We start from the raw sequence: 18,916 nt of genomic DNA on the forward strand, positions 1-18,916 counted from the left end.
ATAAAACCCTAAGACATAATATTGAACAAAAGAATCAGACCAAACAACCAAACATGTATAGTTCTATCTATGAAAAATTAACAAACAGGCAAAGCTCATCTTGGATATTAGAAGACAAGGTAGTAGTTACATTTTGTGATGAGAGAAAAACTAGAAGGAGGATTTTTATGATGCTGGTAATATTCTATTGATTCTCTCAATCGCTGATCTGGATACTGACAACATGGGTGTGTTTACACTACGAACATGGTTAAGCTGCATATTAAGCATTTTTTCTCTATGCTAAGTTTATACAATATGCAAAAAGAAAATAAATTTAAAAAATTAAAAGTGATTACTTCAGGAATAGTTTATTTTCTTTTCATTTGGTATCATAATGATCTACCCAAATGTGCTTTATTATTTGCAAGTTTTATTTTTATAATATTAAATTTCAAATATGCATTTATAAATAAGAACCCTCATACCAAGTTTTTCCATGACTGAAAAATCCACAATCATAACAGCTGTTCTTACCCTTAGGGGTCAGCCTCAATGGTTACAATTGTACTACACATCCTTCTCCTGGAAATGGTTTATTGATAAAGGGCTAGAAATTGATACCAGTGTGGGCCTACTTTGGCATCCCATTCCTGTGTAACTGAGACTGATCATCTGGTTTGCTAATACAAACAGGAAATTGAGAGCTCTGGAATGAACATACGCATGGAGGAACAAAATGATGTCTATAGAGATGAATTAACAAATTGGACCGTGTTTTCTAAACAGAACAAAATCAGTGAATAAATATAGCTTTCCAGTTCCTGATTCTAGCCGGTCCTTGAGAAGTCCCATCACACTTCTTGCCCTTGTGTTCAATAAATGGCATCCCTATATTTAAGTGATTAAGCATCCATATTTGCTCATAAAAATTATCAGATAATTTGTCTGATAAACTGGTATAGTGAAAAGGAAAGGCAAAGGTCTGGTAGATTTTGATGGAGACATCAATGGATTTCAGAAAAAGTTCCTAAAAATGGATATAACTCCATGAAACAACAGTTTTTGGTGAGGGAATTTGGAAATTTGACAGCAGAGGATTTTCTGAAGGCACTGAGAGTTAAGGAAAGGAAGAAGAACTAGAAGAGAACACAAGAGATTGAAACTAGGAACAACAGTTACAACCGGCGCAGTTTTCCATAGTAAAAGCTCTTAATGCATAACACAATTATTCTTTTTACTTTCAAACTAGTAGTGGTTACACAAAATGACTGCTCAAGACCGAAAAATTAGTAACACCTTTAGTTGCTGACCATCATACAGTTATCTGTCCCTTCAACAAAACTGAAGACTTGACTTTTAAGCATATATAGGGTAACATCATTCACTAAAATACATACAAAATTAAAATTGCATAATCAACATAAACTAAAATATAACTGCAAATAAAAACCTTAAGAAGAGAATATTCAGCTGATCACATAAGAGTTATGAGCTAAGTAAGTCAACTCAAATGACAAATTAAATTCAGATGATATTTATTAAAAATATGAAAAATGAATGAAAACAAGAGCAATCACTAGCTGGAATTTTAGAAATCATGCAAATAAACAATTACAAATCTGTCAAACATTATATAAACCAATAATCAAATGTGACAATGAAATATGAACCTTGCTTGAGAGAATCAATGGGAAAATTTCACTCTAGATTGCTACCAGAGAATACAAAACTAGATAAATTTTTAGAAAAATGGTAGCTAGCTAAAGAAGTGACAACTGATATTATATTATAGGACATAAAAACATTAGAAAAAGATTAGGTAAAGAGAGATTGGAAATATAGTTAACAGGATTTGTAAGGCAGTAACATTAGTAATCAAGGGAACAGTTAAGGAAAAATGGATTTAAAAATATTTGTGGAGTGCCTGGGTGGCTCACTCAGTTGACCATCTGATTCTTAGTTTCAGCTGAGGTCATGATTTCACTGAGGTCCTCTCATGGGTTGTGAGGCCCAGTCTGTAGTGGGGCTCTGCACTCAGTGAGGAGTCTGAAGATTCTTTCCCTCTGCTCTTCCCCCCATTCTAGAGCACACTTGATCTCTCTCTAAAATAAATGAATAAATCTTTAAAAAAAATGGAAAACATTGCAAGGCATTACGAGGAACTGAGGAATCTGTAATAAGTATGAGATTTTAAATAGAGTCTTTTTTTGTAGGACAAGTAGTGAGGTGGAGCAGAAGGCAGGATTGAGTGTAGGGTGCATGCCAAGAGTCAAAGTCATCCTTCCCAGGGTGCTCTTCAATCCTCTTAAGACCCTTGACATGATTAAAAACACATTTATATACTTATGTTTTAAAGATTTTATTTACTTATTTGAGAGAGAAAGAGATAGAGCATGAATGGAGTGAAGGGGCAAAGGGCGAGGGAGAAGCAGATTTCCCATTGAGCAAGGAGCCTGATATGAGGCTTGGTCCCAGAAACCCAGAATTATGATCTCAGTTGAGGACAGACGCTTAACCAAGTGAGCTACCCAGGCACCCCTAAAAATACCATTTAAAAGCAGAGACATGGCTTCATGATGGATTTCAGTGGGGCAGGGGAGATAGGCATGGTGGGAGAGCATGATTCAGACCTTTAATGTCCATGGACACGTTTAATGACAGAACTTTCTCCAAAGCCTAAACCATCTGGAACACAGAGACATTTCCATCCATTCATAAATTTGATGCTCTTTGGTCTTTCCAAATGATAAGGGATATGTTTATATGTGCTGCTAAAGTGAGCACAATGATGAGGGATATGTAATCTTACAACTTCTATAGGTAGAAGTAGATATAGCAGATTTGTTTTGAGTCAGGATCACTAGGATTATTGAGCTAGGGAAGGTGAAATGGATTGTCAAAGTCAAGAAATAGGACTAACCTGTTGTAGATTATTTAGGGAAGTCCCTTAATGTAAAATAATCTCCTATTACTTTAAGTGGATTTATTCCTTCTAGGTATAGATTTATTCTCACTGAAAGACAGAAGTAAATGTGCAAATGAACAAAAGGGAAGGTGGACTAAATGACTTAGAGCAGTAGTACTCAAAGTGTGAACTAAGAACCAGCAGCGTCAGTACATAGAGGCTTGACAGAAATGCAATCTGCTCACCTGCTTGGACCTCAAGCACCAAATCTATTTCCCTTCTGATATATTTTAAAGCAAAAACTGGGACACTGTATCACATTAGGTTTTAAGTAAATGAAATCAGAATACTGCCTGAATCATTGGTACCTATTTACCAAATTTCTTTACTTAGCTACCAGAGTGAGATTTTATCTTCTCCCTAAAAATATTTCTAATAAAATATAATGTATTTTATTATTATCATACTATTTTAATTATGAGCAATAATCACAATCACAATTTACTGAACAGTAGTTTAATTATACCATAGTTACTTCTAAGTCATCTTAATTTAGTATTAGCATTAACCCAATTACAATTGTATGGATATCATCAAAAATACACTAAATTTCTTATACTAACATGTATGTATTAGTTTCCACATGAAATAGAAAAATGCTGCTTCTCTTTATTGCTTTCTTTTTAAATACAAAAACCAATATGAGTACTTTCATAGAAATATTAAGTAAATAACAGGTGAAATGTAAATATGTGAACAGCTGGGGAAGTACACAGAGAAAAGTAATATTTGGGGGAAATGACTTTTAACCACTCAATCATTGAAACGGTGCCATGAAAAAGGTATTATCTCTGAGGATCAGGGAGTTTAACTTCCCGACAACCCTACAGTTTACATGCCCAGAGCTAACATTTAATCCCAGAGCTGATATCCACAACCATGTTCTTAATTTTATGTTATAACCTTTTCCACATTATTAGCATTATACTTCCAAAATATAGAAATATATATGTATATGTATGTATATATAATTAACAATAATTTATAATATTTTACTAACACTAATGAATTTCACTCTACTCTGAACTTTAATATAAATATTTTGGGTGTTCTCTCTTTATATTATATCGTTATGCCTCAGTTAAACTGAAATTCTCTTCATATTATAATTTACATTTCTAGAAATTGGGATTATATCTGCTTATTTGTACTGTAAAGAGAGTGAGTATAAAGTAAAATGCTATGTGCAGTGTTTGTGATATATAAGTATCCATATGTGATACACACACACACACACACACACACACACACACACATATCTCAGCAGTAAGAGTAGGAGCAAAAATCCCTAAACACAGGGCACCTGAATGGCTCAGCCTTTGGTTCAGGTCGTGATCCCAGGGTCCTAGGATTGAATCCCGCATCAGGCTCCCCGCTGGGTGCCTGCTTCTCACCATGCCTATGTCTCTGCCTCTCTCTCTCTGTGTGTGTCTCTCATGAATAAATAAATAAAATCTTTTCAAAAATTTAAATATGAACAAATTTTGTATAGAGTACTGTGCTAAACAATCAATAAATCATCCTAGATAGCATTTTCTTTGGGAGTGGGCAATCCTTGATGAACACATTGATTCCATTCACTGCAAATGAGGAGTGAGGTGCTGGAAGAAGGAAAATTATGTTTCATGTCTACAAGGAGTTTTCTATTATGAAAGAGTAAACAAAAACTTATAACACACAATTACAAGGAAACTGTGTGAGCGTATGAATGTTCTTGCGTGTCTGTGTATTGTATGTGTGTGCACATCTGTAATTCAGAGAAGTAGAAGTCAAAAGAAGAGGGGAGGAAAGATGAATAAATGCAGGAATTCAGATTCTCTATGGAAGTGCAATAACTCGTCCACACTATAAGTGATTTAGAGATGTGGAATTCTGTGGTGAGCAAAAAGAGTAAGTAATTGGCAGAGGGAACCTGGAGAGCAGACATGGGACTTCAGGCTTTCATTACTTATTTATTGCATTTACTCATTTATTCAACAAATGCATAATGAATACCACTACAGTATGTGCAAAGTGAATTGGGAGGTGCTGGAATATAAATAAATCCATGTCTAGAGTAAAACAGAACAGATTGTAATGGTACGGAGATCTTTGGAGAAATACAAATGATGGTGAGCTTGATTATAAATAAATATTTATATATAAAGGAATTAGAAATGGGGAAATATTTGTCTCCACAAAACAATGATGTCAATAACTATAAAAATGAAAATAAATAAAAGGCGTGAGATAAGCTACATGTTTCTAAGATGAGCCTTTGAAATCTCAAATGGATACTGCAAGTAATTTTAACTGAAAAATGTTTTTCACACTCCTGAAAAAAGCATCTAGCTTTAGCTTTTAAGGTTACTCTTTCAGGAATATCCTAAATCATACATATTAAATTCGCATTGTTTTCTTTTTTAAAGAGAAATTAGCATTTATTCATACTTTCCTGGGATAAAACTAAGTTCATACCCTTGAGAACATAGAACATTTTTAAGCATTTAGTTCCTTATGTATAAAAGTGGGTATAATAATAATACCTACCTTAGCTGTTTTCTCATTTGTAATATCAGGTACAATAAGAACAATTGTTATTAAAGATAGCGTAGAGTTTCAATGAAATAAACTACGTAAAGCATCAAGCTCACTGGCCAGCACAGAATTAAGGTTCCATAGATATTCATTAATATGGTTACCATTATTCTTGTTAGCTTCAATTTATTTTTGCTAATTTTGAATGTATGCTAAGAAAATTTGGGGACTGAAATTCATCCATTGCCAAGTAATGGAATGATTAAAAACAGTATTATCATGTGAAAGTGCATAGAATTCCAAAACCCATAAGATTAAGAAATTACTTTTAGGAATAAAATTGGTTAAGAATAAGGAAACTAACAAGTTCCTTAGCACTCATCCAATAAATCTCTATAAAGTTAAGGTTATTTTGCTATTCCATAGTGCCCTAAAAATTCATGGTGGTTTACATTATGGAAATCCAATGACATGGAAGTATAATTTAGAACTTTTGCTTCTGACTCTGAAGGAATAACTGGTATGAAACTTGCCCTCCTTCCATAGAGAATTAGAGAACTTGACTGAACATAGGAAATAATTATTTTGATACATTTGAACAAGAAGCAGGCAGGACTGTGATCCCTGAAAGAAGAAAAAGAAATGATGCACCTTGAAATTGACACTGCTTCCTACCTGGAGACACAGGAAAGACAGTCCCAAGCAGAGAAGGAAGATCTTGATAAATTGAAGAGACACTGCTGAGAATCAGGAGAAGCTAAATTAGCTGTAATCTGTGAGACAAACTACTGGAAAGGAGGAAGCCTTAGTGAAAAAGAGCTCTAGCAGTCTTCGTGGGAAGTTATTTTAGTCTTGAATAAGTACTCATCATTACTGTCAAAGGAAAATATTTTATTGGCTGAAGTAAAACAAAACAAAAATTGGCTAGAAGTTTATATGCAGAACCTCCCAGAACTCATTCAGAATACAGAGACCTTGTTGAACACTGAGGCACTCTGTAGGGAGAACAGAGTCACATTTTAATATTAAGAGAAAACTAGCTGGGCAGCCCCAGTGGCTCAGAGGTTTAGCGCCGCCGTCAGCCCAGGCCATGATCCTGGAGACCCTGGATGGAGTTCCCACATAGGGCTCCCTGCATGGAGCCTGCTTCTCCCTCTGCCTATGTCTCTGCCTCTCTCTCTTTCTTTCTCTCTCTGTCTCTCATGAATAAATAAAATCTTTTTGAAAAAAAAGAAAAAAACTAAACTTAATGTAAAGGTTACTACTGTAAGTATGCTCTAGTCAAGCCTCAAAAGAAGGCTTTTAAGAAATTAAAGTTAAAAACTCATCAGCAAATAACTGAACTGCCTGACTGAAGATACTTCTAGAACAGAGATACAAGATAGTAGAATACATTATAACTTATAATCACAAAGCAAAATCAGCCAATAAAAATAAACCAAGATATGATATAGATAATGGAAATAGCACAGAAGGAATTTGAAATAGCAATCATAAATATCCTGAATATGCTCAAGAATTTAAACAAAAGCATTAATATAGTGAGTAGAAAAATGTAAGATAGGGACATCTGGGTGGCTCAGTGGTTGAGTGTCTGCCTTCTGCTCAGAGTGTGGTCAAAGGTCCAGGGATCAAGTCCCACCTCAGGCTCCCTGCATGGAGCCTGCTTCTCCCTATGCCTGTGTCTCTGCCTCTCTCTCTCTGTGTCTCTCCTGAATAAACAAATAAAATATTTTAAAAAATGGAAGATATAAAAGAGAACCATATGGAAATTCTGAAGGTGGAAAACACAATATTGCATATTTAAAATTCACAGTATGGGGCACCTGCCTGGTTCAGTTGGTAGAACATCTCAGGGTTATGAGTTCAAGCCCCATGTTGAGGATGGAAACTACTTTAAAAAATTCTTTTTTAACTTTGAAAAAATTAAAATTCACAGGATGGCATAATGTCATATAAAATTCTGAGGATAAAAAGATCAGTGGACGTGAAGTTAAAATGATAGAAATTATCCAAATAGAAGCACAGGAAAAATAAGAGATTAAAAATAAAGACACAGACTTCTGTTTTTAGTTCTGATATGTAAATAGCTTGGAAGTCATCACTCTTGCCCTTATAACTAGAAAAAGCTAAACAAATTGAAAATCACTGATTTTTCTTGGACCTATCAGATAATCAAGCTTGAAGACAGATCTGGAGAGAAAGAGCAATAAAAGAAATCATAGCCAAGATCTACTTATTTGGAACTGAAGACATAAACAGGTAGAAAAACTTAAGTGGTAATTTTAAGAATTGCTGGAGGCTCAGTGTGGACTAGCGTGGAATTGAGACACTCCTTTGGCCTCCCTCAGGGAGTCCTGACACTTTAGTAGGTTTTACCAAGATCCTAACTGGGTTCTGATGGGTGAAGACCAGAGAAAGATCATATTGTGATTCTAGATAGAAAAAAAAGGATTAATCCCAGTGAAATATGCTCAGAGCATTGTCAAAAAAAAAAAAAAAAGTATACTCTCTGAGGCTAAAGATTTTACCAGAGCCTTTCCCAGTTGCTAGAAGGTCGTTGGTCTCCCTCCAGTTATCCTGTCTCCCTTAAGTGGTGTGTGTTGAGGCAGCAGGAAGTCCTTTACCACTGGACAAACACTTGTGAAGGTCAAAGCCAAACCCAGAAACACAGGTCAACGAAAAGTAGATTTAATACAATTCTTTCCCATAATTCCCATGTATTATCACCACATCAACAGGCTCCACATAATAATGTAGATTACAGCTAAAAGAGCAGAAAGACACAGAGAATGATACTTAGGGAATACCAGGGGAACTCAAAGTCAACAGAAGAGCTAAATATGACACTACAGGAATTTAAAGCCTCTATCACTTATGGGTATAGCAATCATTAATTGCAGCTAAGTCCTAGTCAGATGAACATAAACCCTCACATTAAAAGCTAGTTTTTCTTTTTTCTGTATCTAAATGAAGTGATCAATGTTAATTAAACTTACTGTGGTAATTGTTTTACACTATTTGTAAGTTAAGTCATTATTCTGTATGCCCTAAAATTATATGACCATATTTTAGTTACGCCTCAATGAAACAAAAAATTAAGTGTTACCTGTGGATAAAAATAAATATAAAAAGTTTGTTTACCTCAGTACTTATTACTAACAGAACATACTCAGCTTTCAACAAAAAATTGCAGGTATCGTAAAAGGCAAGACAAACGCAGTCTGAAAGACAAAGCAAACAACAGGACCAGATGATGCAGATATTGAAGTTATCAGAAGATAAATTTAAAATAACTATAATTAATATGTCAAGGGCTTTAATGGAAAAAGTGAACAACATGCCAGAACAGACAAGATTGTGGGGAGGGAATGTAAGCAAAAATGGAGAGGTAAGAAACTTCAGAAATTCGCCCCTCCATAAAAACAACTAAGAAACTGGCAACATCAACCCTTTTCAGAACTCTGAAAATGAACAAAAAGCCCGCAGCAATTCAAGGAGTGCCAACTGAACTCATGAAATCTAAGTAAGGACAGTGAGTGTAACTTCCGCTCTGCCCACCCACCACCACGACCACTGCCCCAGTTTCTGTGCTCTCATTCAGCAGGAGTCTGGAGAATAACACATTGCATTCTACCAGTGTCCAAGGGAATATGACTGATTTCATTTTCAAAGACCCGTCCTTAGTTCTCCTGCCTGGTGACTACATTGAAGACTGGCTTGAGGGGCGCTGGGGTGGCTCAGTGGTTGAGCGTCTGCCTTTGGTTCAGATTGTGATCCCAGGGTCCTGGGGTCGAGTCCCACATCAGGCTCTCCACAGGGAGCCTACTTCTCCCTCTTTCTCTTGTGAATAAATAAATGGAGTATCTTTAGAAAAAAAGAATGGCTCAAAAGGTCTATTCTATTTTGCCTAACTCTAATGTTAAAGCCGTCCAAGGGACATGTACAGAAAATATTTTCAGACAAATGTTTTAATCTTTCCTGCCCAAAGTGAAAGATAACAGTGATAAAGGCAAACAAGAAGACTACCTAAATACCATGGGAGGAAATGCTGAAGAATGAGATGCTTTTTAGAAGAAGCGCCTTGAAAAGTTCAGAGACATTCCTGGGAATATAGACCAAATGCATGTTCAGGATTAGGTGCATGCTCAGAGAAGAATTGAGGACGCCTGAGGTCTTATATCTGGATAGCTTGAAGGATCAGCACAAGCAAAAAGTGAAGGATAAGATCGGGTTGGAAAATGCCAGGCTAAATGTTTGAAATGTATCCCTACACACGGAGTAAATCTGCAAAGACTAGATGATTCTTTGTTCTAGGAACTTAAAGAAATCTCTATGTAATCATTACCTGACTAAAAAGGTTACAGAAGACTTTAGTAGCCACAATCAGCAAAGAATACAGACTTTAAAAATTAGTTCAGAAAAGTCACTAAAAGATATAACCCAAACAAACTATGATAAAAAATTCTGCAGAGGGGGAGGAATCTAATTTCCAGAGTTATAAATTATAATATTAAAAATGTTCAGTTTTTGACAAAAACTTATTGGGCTTAAAAAAAAAACAGAATGTATGGCCCACACAGGAAAAAAAAAATCAACAGAAGAAAATGTCGCTGAGAAAATCCTGACATTGTAATTATGAAACAAAGAAATTAAATCACTATATTAAGATTTATTTATTTTATTTATTTATGATAGAGAGAGAGAGAGAGAGAGAGAGAGAGAGAGAGGCAGAGACACAGGCAGAGGGAGAAGCAGGCTCCATGCCGGGAGCCCGATGCAGAACTTGATCCCGGGACTCCAGAATCGTGCCCTGGGCCAAAGGCAGGTGCCAAACCGCTGAGCCACCCAAGGATCCCCTAAATCAGCTATTTTAAATATGTTCAAAGAATGAAGGAAAGAATGTCAAAAGACCTGAAAGAATGAAAATTATATTTCACTAAATAGAAAATATCAATGAAACTTTTAAGTCATGAAAAGAAAAAAAAAAATAACTGTTCTTGGCTAGTACAATAATTAAAATGAAAATTTACCAGAGGGGCTCAACAATAGATTTGAGTAGACAAACAAAGATTGAGCAAGAGTGAACATAGGTTGTTTGAAATTATCCAATTTGAACAACAAAAGAAAAAAAAAAATGAAGATAAATAACAGATCCAAAGACACCAGTGGGACACAATCAAGTTTAGCGACATATATATAATTATAGTTTCAGGAAAGAGAAGGATATAGAAAAGATATTTGAAGAATACTTGAAGAAATAATAGCACTGCATTACCAAACATAATGAAAATATTAATCTATTTATCAATAGGTTCAACAAACCCCAAATAGGATATAGTCAAAGTGGTTCACACTGAAACATATTATAATTGAACTGTCAAAAATCAAAGACAAAAGACAGAATCTTGAAAAAAGAGAGGAGAAATTCATCCCTAAACAAAACAACTCAGTAAGATTGACAACTCATATCACATCAGAAATCATGGAGATGCCACCCCAAGATTGCTAGAAATCATACAGCAATTTGGCAGTGTGGCAGGATACAAAATCAATGCCCAGAAGTCAGTGGCATTTCTGCACACTAACAATGAGACTGATGAAAGATAAATTAAGGAGTCAATCCCATTTACAACCACACCCAAAATCGTAAGATACCTAGGAATAAACCTACCAAAGAGGTAAAGGATCTATACCCTAAAAACTACAGAACACTTCTGAAAGAAATTGAGGAAGACACAAAGAGATGGAAAAATATTCCATGCTCATGGATTGGAAGAATTAATATTGTGAAAATGTCAATGTTACCAGGGCAATTTACACATTTAATGCAATCCCTATCAAAATACCATGGACTTTCTTCAGAGAGTTGGAACATATTATTTTAAGATTTGTGTGGAATCAGAAAAGACCCCGAATAGCCAGGGGAATATTAAAAAAGAAAACCATATCTGGGGGCATCACAATGCCAGATTTCAGGTTGTACTACAAAGCTGCGATCATCAAGACAGTGTGGTACTGGCACTAAAACAGACACATAGATCAATGGGACAGAATAGAGAATCCAGAAGTGGACCTCAACTTTATGGTCAACTACTATTTGACAAAGGAAGAAAGACGATCCACTGGAAAAAAGACAGTCTCTTCAATAAATGGTGCTGGGAAAATTGGACACCCACATGCAGAAGAATGAAACTAGACGACTCTCTTGCACCATACGCAAAGATAAACTCAAAAGGGATGAAGGATCTAAATGTGAGACAAGATTCCATCAAAATCCTAGAGGAGAACACAGGCAACACCCTTTTTGAACTTGGCCACAGCAACTTCTTGCAAGATACATCCATGAAGGCAAGAGAAACAAAAGCAAAAAAGAACTATTGGGACTTCATCAAGATAAGAAGCTTTTGTACAGCAAAAGATACAGTCTACAAAACTAAAAGACAACCTACAAAATGGGAAAAGATATTTGCAAATGACATATCAGATAAAGGGCTAGTATCCAAGATCTATAAAGAACTGATTAAACTCAACAGCAAAGAAACAAACAATCCAATCATGAAATGGGCAAAAAGACATGAAGAGAAATCTCACAGAGGAAGACATAGACATGGCCAACAAGCACATGAGAAAATGCTCCGCATCACTTGCCATCAGGGAAATACAAATTAAAACCACAATGAGATACCACCTCACACCAGTGAGAATGGGGAAAATTAATAAGGCAGGAAACCACAAATGTTGGAGAGGATGTGGAGAAAGGGGAACCCTCTTGCACTGTTGGTGGGAATGTGAACTGGTGCAGCCACTCTGGAAAAGTGTGTGGAGGTTCCTCAAAGAGTTAAAAATAGACCTGCCCTATGACCCAGCAATTGCACTGTTAGGGATTTACCCCAAAGATACAGATGCAATGAAACGCCGGGACACCTGCACCCCGATGTTTATAGCAGCGATGTCCACAATAGCCAAACTGTAGAAGGAGCCTCGGTGTCCATCAAAAGATGAATGGATAAAGAAGATGTGGTTTATGTATACAATGGAATATTACTCAGCCATTAGAAATGACAAATACCCACCATTTGCTTCAACGTGGATGGAACTGGAGGGTATTATGCTGAGTGAAGTAAGTCAATTGGAGAAGGACAAACATTATATGGTCTCATTCATTTGGGGAATATAAATAATAGTGAAAGGGAATAGAAGGGAAAGGAGAAAACATGACTGGGAAATATCAGAAAGGGAGACAGAACATGAGAGACTCCTAACTCTAGGAAACGAACTAGTGGTGGTGGAAGTGGAGGTGGGCGGGGGGTGGGGGTGACTACGGTGCCGGGCACTGAGGGGGGCACTTGATGGGATGGGATATTCTATATGTTGGCAAATAGAACACCAATAAAAAATAAATTTATATTTTAAAAAAAGCTTATAACCTTAAAAAAAATCATGGAGATCATGTATATAATTCTATAGGCATATATGAAAAGCATTATACTTTAATGCATTTGTAGTGTATCTTTTTTTCTATCTGATTAAAAACAATAACATAAATAAATACAAATCTATGTTGATGAGCACACAATGTATAAAGATGAAATTTGTAACACCATAAAAAATGGGTAACAAAGCCATATAGGTGCAGCTTTTTTTTTTACACTATTAAAATTAAGTTGTTATTTGTGTCAACTAAATTCTTTAAAATTAAAATGTTAATTATAATCCTTAGCAGCCATTAAGAAACTAATTCAAATATATATGGCACAAGAAATGACCATAGCATTAAAATGGCACACTACTAAATTACTATTCAATACAAAAAAGGCAATAGTAAAAGAATTGAGAAACATGAATATGTGGCACACAGAAAACAAAAAGATGTCAAAATATCAGTAATTACATTAAATGTATTTGGATTAAATTTATTGATTAAAAGGCAGAAACGAAAAGAGTGGATATAAAATCATGATCTAACTATATGTTATGAGTGACTCATTTCCGATTCAAATCACAAATATATTGGAAGTAAATGGTTGAAAGAGATATTCCATGTAAACAATAGCCAAAGGTATAGTCACTATACTAATGCAAACAAAATAGACTTTACAACCAAAATTATCATGCGACAAAGAATGACATTACATAATCATAAAAAGTTAATCCATGAAGAAAATAAAATTATAAACATATATACACCAGAAACAGAGTCTGGAAATACACACACACACACAAACTGAAATAACTGAAGTGAGAAGTAGACAGTTCAACAAGAGTTAGGGATTTCAATACCCCATTTCAAATGTGGGACAGGATATCTGGAAAGAAGATTAATAAGGAAAAAGCGAACTTGAATGACATTACAAACCAGTCAGACAGCAGACATCTATATTACATTCTACCAACAAGAATAGAATAAGCATTTTTCCCAGCTGGGTATATAAAGTCATAGACTACATGTTGGGCTACAAAATGACTTTCAATAAATTTAAAAAGATTGAAATCATACAGTTTTTTCTTCAAGAAAAATTTAATGAAATCAAAAAGCAATGACAGAAGAAATTGGTAAAATTCACAAATATCTAAAAATAAACATATTCTTAATTAACCAATGAGTCAAAGAAGAAATCAGGAAGGGAATTACAAAATACTTTGAAATGGATAATAATGAAAATACAATGTACCAGAACTTATGGGATTCAGCAAAAGCTATGCTCAGAGAGAAATGCACAGCTGTACACTTCTGCATTAAAAAAAAAAGAATAAAAGTCTCAAATCAAAATCACACTTTACACCTTAAGGCACAAGGAAAAGAAAAGAACTAATGAAAAACAAAGACAGAAGAATGACGAAAGAATAAAGAACAGAATGGGATTTTTAAAAACCCATATGATAAGCATAAATATAATATACCACATTAACAGAATGGAAGAAAAAAAAAACACATGATCATCTCAATATAGGGAGAAAAAAGATTTGACAAAATCCCAAATCTTTTCATGATAAAAGCACTCAAACAGACTATGAATAGAACTTCCTCAATCAGATAAACAGCCACTATGAAAAACCCACAGCAAACATTATACTGAGGTCAAAGACTAAAAGCTTTCCTCCTAAGATCAGGAATCAAAGATATCTATTTTCTTTACTTCTATACAGCATTGTAATAGAAATTGTAGCCAGAAAAGTTAGATCAAATTAAAAAAAATCCATATTGGAAAAGAAGTAAAGCTATCTATTTTTATTTTTAAATGACATGTACTCAAGTATAGACAATCTTAAATAACTCAGAAAATAACTATCAGAGGTAATGTGATTAAAAAAAGTTCAACAAACTTGCAGATATACAGCCAATATAATAAATTGATTTGAAAAACCATTTGATGTCCAAAACTACCATAAAGTTACAAAACAAATTGCATCACCAGTTCTTATTATACAAACAACAGATCTTTTGATTAAATCAAAGAACACTTCAAGGACATGGAAGAAATCTTTAGTATGGGTTTATCTCTTTGATGGCTGAAAACTGCCTTGTATTCTATTCTCCAATGAACCACTAACATTCAGCACTAAAGACAGATGCACTTTCCAGTAGATAGACACATCCAATCCTGTACTCCAGATACATATTTAAAGATTTTACATAATATTTTAGTGATTCATCTTCACCATAGTCTGATTTACAAATGTTTATGCTAAAACTCCTATATTGGCTAGGGTTAAAGAGAAGAGAGGACTGAGGGCAGGAGAAAGAATACTTCAAAGAAAAGTGGAAATTAGACAATAGTGTGTATTGATTTTTAATACTTGTCACAACTCTAAGTGAATGCAGCATTCTCTGTACTGATTTTTCATGCAATGTCCATTCTGGGTGTCTATAATAGATTAGAGAATACTAACATGTTCAAAAGGAAGTTGGGGGGAAAGAACCAAATGTGGGCAAGATTTTTCAAAATTCCCTATGTTCATTTGATTGATCAATCGATTTAATAATGCCAATGCACAGCACGTGTCTGGCATATGGAAAACACTTTGTGAATGTGAGCTCTTGTGGTGATGACAAAGATGGTAATGTGATGAGGTATGGTGTTGTTTTTAGTTTTCAAACATTAAGATATATAAATATAAGAAAACAAATTTTATTTTCATTATAATTCATTCCCTAATAACATAAAATATGGTAACAATTACAATGAAAACAAAATTGTTTTATGTGTTTTTAAAGGACTGTTAGGCTTCACCTGAAAGTTTGTGTGTTCCTTTGTTTCTCCGGAAGGAAGTCTGGAGAGATTCAGAAAAGACTAAAGTGGAAGGCTTTGAGCTGAGCACTGCCATGGGGATTTAGATTTCTGAAAATGGGAAGACAAACTTGTTCAGAAGGTAGGAACAGTATGGATGAAGGCACTGCAGAGAGAAAAGATCCATTTAGAAAACATGAAACAACACTGCACTATGTCTTTGACATGGCATTCAGAAAAGGAATCCCTACTCCTACAATAATTGATAGCTACAAATTCCTGTTATCTTTTTTAAAATCACAAAAACGATTTTATTTTCTTCACTTTTTATGATTGTGAAATATTTACATATTATTATTATACCTTCTAAAACAGTTGGAACAAAATCAGACACATACTTAATGGTGTATTTTAAAATGTGTGCTTTACATCCATACTTGGTCCCGTTTTCCAACAGTTTTTTTTTTAATATTCTTAAACCTTGTATATTTTACAGTCAGGGTCCAGAAATAGACATCAGGCCTGTGAGTTACCTCTCTCAGTGTCTGTGGCATTCATCACTAATTGTTCACATTACTTCTCTCTGAGCTTGGACAGTCTCATATCTTCAATACAGTGATACAGATCCTTGCAAACTGAGCGCACATAGTATGTGAGATGAAGCAATTTGGCAGATTTGTTTTTCATCTTAACCACGAGAATCAACAGAAGACACCAAAAGTCTGCTAAACTTTAGAAAAGGGGAAATATAATGAGTTAGATTAATGTAGTGGTTTAGGCAAGGGTTGGCAAACATCTTGGTAGGTATTTTAGTCTTTTGGGGGTCATACAATCTTTGTTGCACCTACTTGACTCTACCAGTATACTGGGAAAGCAGACATTGACAATATGTAAGTAAATGAGCACGGCTGCATTCCAATAAAACTTTATTAACAAAAAGAGATTGCAAGCCAGATTTGACCAACCAGCCATGGTTTGCTAACTTCTGGTTTAAATTACTGCTAATCAGAGTGTAATCCCTGGACAAGTGGTATCAACATTACCTGTATGCTTGTTAGAAATGCACATTATCATTCCTTACTCTAGACTTTAGTTACCTGAGTCTCTGCGGATGAGCTTCAGGAACCTGCAAGGTTACGAGCTGGCAAGGTGATTCCAATGTTCACTAAAGTGTGAGAGCCCTTGATTTAAATAACATGGCACTTCTCTTCTTTATTTTTTTCTTTTTTAAAAAAAAAAAGATTGTATTTATTTATGAGAGACACACACAGAGAGAGAGGAAGAGACACATGCAGAGAGAGAAGCAGGCTCCATGCAGGGAGCCTGACATAGGACTTGATCCCAAGTCTCCAGGATCACGCCCTGGGCTGAAAGTGGTGCTAAACCACTAAGCCACCGGGGCTTCCCATACTTCTCTTCTTTAAAAGTTACATAAAACTTGGGATTCCTGGGTGGCTCAGCAGTTGAGCATCTTCCTTTGGTTCAGGGTGTGATCTGGGGTCCGGAGATCGAGTCTCACATCAGGCTCCCTGCATGGAGCCTGCTTCTCCCTGTGCCTGTGTCTCTGACTCTTTCTCTCTCATGAATAAATAAGCAAATCTTTAAAAAAATTACATAAAACTTTGGGGAACAACCTGATGCATTTATTTAATCACTGATCTTTAATCACTCTTCCTATCACTTCTATGGCATTTGATTTATTCAAGCTTTCTGTATCTCTGTGGGTCATGTTTGGTCATTCACATTTTGCTAGAAAATTATCTACTTCCTCCAGGCCTCAAATTTGTTGCCATGTTGGCTTAAAACATTTATGCAAAATGTATGACTTTCCTATGAAGACATGAATTCATGTTCACCACCCCTGGAAGCAGGCTGACTAATAGCTACTTCCAGCAATAAAGTATGGCAGAAGTAATACTATGTAACTTCCATCACTAGTTCAGAAAAATGCAAGCAGTTTTTTATCTAGTTTTCAGGAACACTCACTTTGAGGGAAGCCTGCTGCCCCAAAAAAGTCTTGTTACTCTGAGTCCACCATGCTGGAAAGTCCAGGTGTGTTCCCAAGCTAAGAGCCAGCATCCATTGCCAGCCAGGAGAGTGAGCTGTCTTGAACACACTGTCCAATTGAACCTTCAAATGACTCCAACCCAGCTCTGCCATCATCTATTAATTAAATGCTTTATTTGAATCACTTTGTGTGAATTTTATGGCCATCAATTGTCTCCTTCTCTGCTAACTAATTTACCACATTCTAAAGTGAGTAAGGGATAGAGAATCTGATGTCTATATGACCTCAAGATCCAACTGGAAGACTTAAGAGGTGTTAAGAAATGTCAGAGTTGGCGAGAATTCAAAAATTTGGAACAAAATTGAGGGCATGTGTTTGTTTCTGTGTGGGTCATGAATTTTACAGTTAAGTCAGTGGGAAATAGTAGGTTGTGCCGGATTTTGAGAAGAAAAACAGAGAAAATTATGTTTTGTTTTAAACAACTAAAATTTATATAATATTTCAAGATATGTCTAATACTAAAACACATGGGATGACTACATAATCTGCCAAGGACAGCTGAAAAGTCAAGGACTTTAACTTAATACACCTGACAATTAACAGAAGTTTGAATTGTTCTTTGGTTTCTGACATTTAACTCTTGCCCTACAAAATAACCCCTGAGAGCTAAAAGTAGCTCCCTGATGGCAGCGGCCAAATTTTCCATTTAAACCCACAATTCTTGTAAAATATTGGGTACCAAAATCCTTTTGAAGTTAACAGCTTTAAAATATTGGCTATTAGCCAGATTCACATGCTTTGCTCATGGGAGTACAAAATGATACACCACTTTAGGAGTGAGTCCAGCAGATTCTCAAAAAGTTAACCATATACTAACTCTAAGTCACAGCAATTTCTGAATATTTACCCCAAAGAGATAAAGCATGCATGCATAAAAATGCCTTGTACAAAATGGTCATAAGCACTTATTCATAAAAGCCTCAAATTAGAAATAACGCAAATATCCATCAATGAACAATGGATAAACAAATTGTAATACAGTCCTACAACTGAACATTATTCAGAAGTTTTTTTTAAAAAAAGAGATTACTGATAAGTGTTTGAAGCTCAAAAATATGTCGGTAAGCTAAGAAGACTAGATACAGAGTGCAAACAGTTTGATTCCACTTATATGAAATCCTGGAACACACAAAACTAATCTATGGTGAAAGA

Source organism: Nyctereutes procyonoides, unplaced genomic scaffold (assembly GCF_905146905.1).
Source record: "Nyctereutes procyonoides isolate TBG_1078 unplaced genomic scaffold, NYPRO_anot_genome, whole genome shotgun sequence".
NCBI classification, from domain to species: Eukaryota; Metazoa; Chordata; class Mammalia; order Carnivora; family Canidae; genus Nyctereutes; species Nyctereutes procyonoides.